The 6,305-nt window shown below is 36.4% G+C and overlaps 1 long non-coding RNA gene across 1 annotated transcript; it reads left to right on the plus strand.

Annotated features, from left to right (window-relative positions):
• The first annotated feature begins 1,679 nt into the window (after window positions 1–1,679).
• On the plus strand, window positions 1,680–6,214 carry LOC144425264 (uncharacterized). The gene is made up of 5 exons (XR_013477414.1): window positions 1,680–1,825; window positions 2,185–2,381; window positions 3,005–3,126; window positions 3,584–3,744; window positions 4,716–6,214. It is a non-coding gene; the product is annotated as an uncharacterized LOC144425264 (long non-coding RNA).
• Window positions 6,215–6,305: the final 91 nt, after the last annotated feature.

Here is a 6,305-nt window from a genome sequence, read left to right on the forward strand (position 1 = left end):
TCAAAGGTAAGCTGGACTACTGCTTCGCTCAGGCTGCATGTCCATATATTTGAGCATCGCTCTCTTGTTGAAAGTGCAAACTATAAAGTTCTTGATCCCCTTTCTGGCACAAATAGACTCACTTCAGTCATTGCAGCAATATCCCTAAAGACTAGATAAACTTAATCTTCATATCTGAAATTATATCAAAATACTTGACAGAGTTTCAAGTAGTCATTATAGACTTAATGTCATTTACGATCAAATTTTATAATGGAATTGGAAGTTCGGGGCTTTTACTACAGTTAATTGACATGACATGTGTCTCGCTCGGATTAACGATAGGATCTACATATCTATCCCAGGAGAGAGATAATGGACCAGATGGTGGAGGAAGCTGTAACCGACCAGCAGTTAGGTATGTGAACCACCCAACTGCGACGAGGAGTCCAGTAATCCTCTCGCACATAACCATGGGGTGACGAGCGTATTCCTAACAATCTCCACATTTACCCTGCGAACCTACACAGACTGACATAGTGTAAGTAATAAGAGGTGCGATGCCAAGCTTATTCCGCTCACAGGCTTAGCATGATGAGCCACACCACTGCTAATTTGAGACAATTCAGCAATTAAATATATCAAATGGTTAGAATGCATATTAACTTTTTGCTTAGGTCTGCGGAGTTCACTCAAACAGTCAAATGGCTTTAGCAGTTTCACTTTTTAGTTTATCGCTTGCTCCACACAATGCTGCAATGTTACCAGTCCCAATTTGACATACCGTGTTCGTGCCTACATCTTGCCACACAATAATTCCACCGCGAAGGCATACCGGTACCGTAGTCCTATGATACGGTACCGTACCGGTAGTCTACCGTTACCATATTAATTAAAAGTCCAAGTCTTGGTACGGTACCGGTCTGTCCTTGTAATTACCACCAAAACAATTGCCAGAGTAGCCTAATTTGAACCAGAAGAATGTTAAATCTCTTATTTTCTGTCTACTGCCATTCTCTACGCTGCCCATGCCGCCAAGGACTGGATTAGCATTAACAGATTAATGATGTAATGGGCCACATACCGGTACCGGTACCGTACTCACTACGGTACGTACCGGTAGGTGGTACCGGTACCTATTACTGTATTACCGTATCCTGGCATATGCAGGTACATTCAGGCTACATGCTAAACTTAAGAACCTTAAAATGTTCGTACGGTACCGGTACCGATGTACGGTACGGTAACACTGACACCATGCCCTTCACTTTCTCAAACGTCGCCATCCCTAGTCTGCTCCACAATTCGACCGCATTTTGCCATCCCTAATCTGCCACTACGCTTCGACCGCATTTTGCCATCCCTAATCTGCCACCACGCTTCGACCGCCTTTTGCCATCCCTAATCTGCCACCATTCGACCGCATTTCGCCATCCCTAATCTGCCACGCTTCGACCGCATTTCGCCATCCCCAATTTGACTTTTCGTCCCTATTTCGCCATCCCTAATCTGCCACCTTTCGACCGTATTTCGCCATCCCTATTCTGCCATCCCCAATATGACTTTTATGCTACCACCACTATAGGAAAATGGAGCCACAGACTAGAGCAGTTCAGTAATATGGAGCCACACTCAAATTCGTTTTGAGAAGTGGATTAGTCTTATTTTTTGTGTGCTTAACAGGTTAGTGATGATCTTGAAGGTACAGACAAACCTTATTAGTGAAAAGAATATGCTTGAATCGCATTTTACCGAGAATTTATTGCCTGGAAATACAGGATAGAAAATGGAGCCACAGACTTGAGCAGTTCAGTAATATGGAGCCACACTCAAATTCTGTTATGAGGTGTGGATTAGTCTTATTTTTTGTGTGTTTAACAGGTTAGTGATGATCTTGAAGGTACAGGCAAACCTTATTAGTGAAAAGAATTCGCTTGAATCACATTTAACCGAGGTTCATATATAGGTTATAATATATATAGGTTCATAGTTTGTATATTTGAAAATCTCGTAATTCTCTACTTTTTAATAAATAAAAATATAAGATATCCCCCGAAAATAAGCCCTAGTGTTATTTTTCGGAAGAAAATTGAAATGAGACCCAGTCTTATTCTTGGGGAAACATGGTATATCTGTATATGGAGCCATGCTTGATTTCTGTTATGGAGATGATTTTGTATTTTTTTTTTTCATGGTTTTCAACAGGTTAGTAAAGATCTTCAAGTTACAGGTAACCATAATAGTATGAAATCATGTTTGACTGTCTGAAAAGTAAATACTTTGAAATTTGTTGCCGGGAAGTGCAGTTTAAAAAGTGGATTCATACAGCGAGGTGATTCGGGGACGCAATGTCTGAATGTTGTCGGAAGTGGAATAGTCATAGTTTTTATTTCATATAACAGGTTTGTAATGATGGTTAAGTTACTTTACAACAATAGTACCATAAGATTTGTTTCACTTTTTGGGGAATTAATGTTTTTTGTTCAGTATATATGCTGATATGAGTAATGATCGCAGTGAAACAGATACTATACGATAACTGAGGAATGTATACAAGAATTAGGCTGTGAGAAGCTGGTATCATATCAATTTGATCATAGATTATGAATATGAAAGCTAATTTGTAGTTTACATTTACCAGGTTGGGAAAAATATTTCAAGCTTATCTTACTCAAACTATTTATAAGTAATACTCATATCAGACTATACATTTTAGCCTAATATTACAATGTATATTATTTATTAGATAACATTAGCTGGCGCACTGGATTTTTCATTTGAGACTGGTTTTGGGGGAAGCTTTGATTCACACTTTTATATTCGTTAGTCATTCAAATGGTTTGAGTGGAGATTTAAGTATATATTTGTTTTTGAGATTGTTCTGCAATGTTTTACGGTTGTGACAAAGCTAGAAATACTTATTAATATTCCTTATATTTTTATATCCAACTGAAGCATGCATAACATATTTGTATTATATTCTTGTGATGATTACTACTACATACATAATTGGATCTGCTTTCAGGGATTGTTTAAATTGATAATGAAAACAGGAATCAAGCGAAAAAGTTTTTCCGAGAAGAACTATATTCCGAACGAGATTCCACTACAAAGATTAAATACTAAAATAGATGGAATAGTATGATGGTAAGATTTGGTATTATTTGCCTTGATCACATCATTGTAACAATAACTGTACAGATGAGACCTGAATACAATCTCCATGGTTATATTTTTTTGTTCCAGTCAAGATTGTGTCTAATAGTCAAGTCTGAATTTTGTACATTTGTTTTCCTAAAATAACATTTGCAAGTTCTTTCACAATTTTTCTTGACTATTTGCTATTTTTATGCTGTATTTGGAAAAATTTCATTGTCAAGAGATGTTCTCGCAAGATGTTTTTTGCAAATGGTGTTCCCTATTAAGCACTCTTTTTTTTATAAAAGTGTAAGATGTGAATTTTTTGCCACTATTGGTTTCATTTTTAAATATTGCCTCAATCACTAAGCATTGTAAAGAAATACATGTAATGCCTAATATGTATTAATTGTATCACATGATAAAAAATTGTTCAGTATGGCTTTAACAAATAACATAATCTCAGGTGCTCACGTCGTAACGACATGCAAACAGTTGTCGCAGTTTCCATGTTATTGATTTTGCTTCTCCAAAACATCGCGTACATAAAACAATAGAATGACGTGGAATTGGCAAGTGTGGTATTATGATTGCTCGAAGATTTATTCAGATTCTACGTACCTCAATGTGAGTTTGACGTATTGTTTGTACTGAGCTTTATAGCAGGACATGCAACAATAAGTAAAAACAGAATAGAATATAAAAATTGGCCCATTCCATTTGTTTCCTAACTTAATGAGTTTTTGATAATGAAGTGATCTGCGATGTATACAAATCAGGGATGGACCAAGCAGTCTTTAGTCCAGGGGTTCTCAACCTGGGGTTCGCGAAAAGATTTCAGGGGGTACTTGGATGGCAGTCGAGTTTTTGCGTGTTGCTGTTTTTAATATCCTTTATTACTACCAGAGGAAAATGCGTGCCGATTGTAACTGGATGCCAATTGAAACATAGATTTTCCCTGATCTTGCGTTGTTGTGATTGTGACGTAAACAATGTGAAATTCACAGAAAATACAGCGTGCTGCGAGCACTGGAGAAAGTGATATCCTTATTGAAACTTGAAAGGGATTTCAAGAATTTATTAGTTAGGGCAATATTAGTAACAGGGAAATTAAATTTAGTTTTATCTGGTCAATAAATTGTTGTTTCAACAAATTGTTAATCGATATATCACAACTTTGTTCGGTGTCACATTACTGGGGGTTCACGTTGATTGTTTCGTGCCTGGGGGGGTATTTTGCAGAAAAAAGGTTGAGAACCCCTGGTCTAGTCGAATAAACACCATGTTTTATTGAATCTTCGTTAGATTTGGATTGAATAGTTGACAATGATAAAAATGATGTAATAATTCTATATGAAACCTACATACTTCCTTCTGTTAGATAAATTTCTTCCCTTTTTTTTTGCTAACAACCGTGCCATAAAACCCCACTCCCTAATATCACTACCATTTAATTTTACGTTTTACCTGTATTCTCAAAATGGTGTGCAGGATTAAAAAGTATTTATTGGTGAAATAGGTATTTTGATTCCCAGTACTGTAAAATAATAAACCACTCAAGTCATCAAGAATTTTAGCATAATTTTTTTGTTTTATAGCTTGGAGAGAAGAAATTATATCATGGTGTCTGCTATGATGACAACAATACGGACTCTATATAATTTTGGTTTTATATTGTGTAGGAGATACTCAACCTTACCAGTGTGGTTGCTAAAAACAAATTTGAAAAAATACCAAATTGAATTTTGCGAATTTTCCCTTGAATCTCTAAACCAGTTCCAGTCAAAAGAGTCTTACAATTTCCTTGCTTATGATTATCTAATATGCGTTTGTACTACTGTTACTTTTCCGATATATCTATGATGACTTATATTGAAAAAACAGTCTTATGATTGAACATTTATCCCTGATATTCATTACGCTGAATATAATTGAAGTAATTATCGGTAATAGGAAAGTCTTAAGATGCTAACAAAAAGGACTCCCTCGGAGATGAATCTTATTTTAAAAAAGAGTATGTTGGAATCCTGCCAATCTGGTGTTTGCAATTTTTTTTTGCATATTTTTCAATAAATGAAACAGTTTATCAACTGGTATGCATGGATCTTGTTTTCTGTTAGGGATAATGTATAACTGAGAAGAGTAGTCTTTTTTGCATGTTGAGTATTGGGATACTAGTGGTTGTGATAGCGTATACCAGCTACCGATATGTTGTGCCTGCAATTTGTATTACAAATCTAAAACATCTTAGCGTGTAAACCCCTGTCAATTGCCTATGCAATACAGGTAGAACTACACAATTTATCAGTACGGACTTCATTTAATAATAGCATTTGAGTCACTGGTGGAATTATTCCATGATCTATTAACCATGTATTGTATGAAAATAATTAAATAACAACACATATTCGCTAAAAAAAATTAACAATCACAAAAAGGTATGCAACAAGCAATAAATATAACTTATTTCACTGAGTTTTTTTTAACATATAGGCACCAGTTCACGCTACAGTAAAAAGACAATGAATGCGGGGAGGAATATAAATGTATATGTACGGTGACCAGTAGAAACACTACAATAATGTATCGCTCGCAATATACCCCCTCACATAAGTAATACATTGGGTGAGCGAACACGTACTACTTCTTTTATCAATACCTTTCCATCTGAAATATGTAGGCTTCAAACTTTACTTGAGGTTTTGTTTGCTTTCCCGATTCTATAATCAGTTACTTTATCATTTGTTTTTATCTATTATTTTCTATTCTATTGCTGATTATGGAGTCGGTACATTTGTAATGAGTAAGTGTTCGAATACAGCATTTTCCCTGGTTGTAACATACGATACGGTTCAATTGTACAAGTACCGGTACGGTACCGTACATGTCTTAACATTACCAGTTTCCACATCACTTATAAACAAAAATATAACTAAACAAATACGGATGTCTTAACATTACCATTGCGCTGGCCTGGCCCCGAATATTCTGAGGCCTGGCCCCATTTTCTCCGTGGCCTGGCCCCATTTTCTCTGTGGCCTGGCCCCATTTTCTCTGTGGCCTGGCCCCATTTTCTCCGTGGCCTGGCCCCTTTTGTGTGGCCTGGCTCCAAAGCCACAAAAAAGTTGTCACCCCTGTTGCTTGTTGATCAGTTGATGGAGGAACTACGGTTGAAAGTTAGAATTGTG

The sequence above is a fragment of the Styela clava genome, chromosome 7 (assembly GCF_964204865.1).
Source record: "Styela clava chromosome 7, kaStyClav1.hap1.2, whole genome shotgun sequence".
In the NCBI taxonomy this organism is placed as follows: Eukaryota; Metazoa; Chordata; class Ascidiacea; order Stolidobranchia; family Styelidae; genus Styela; species Styela clava.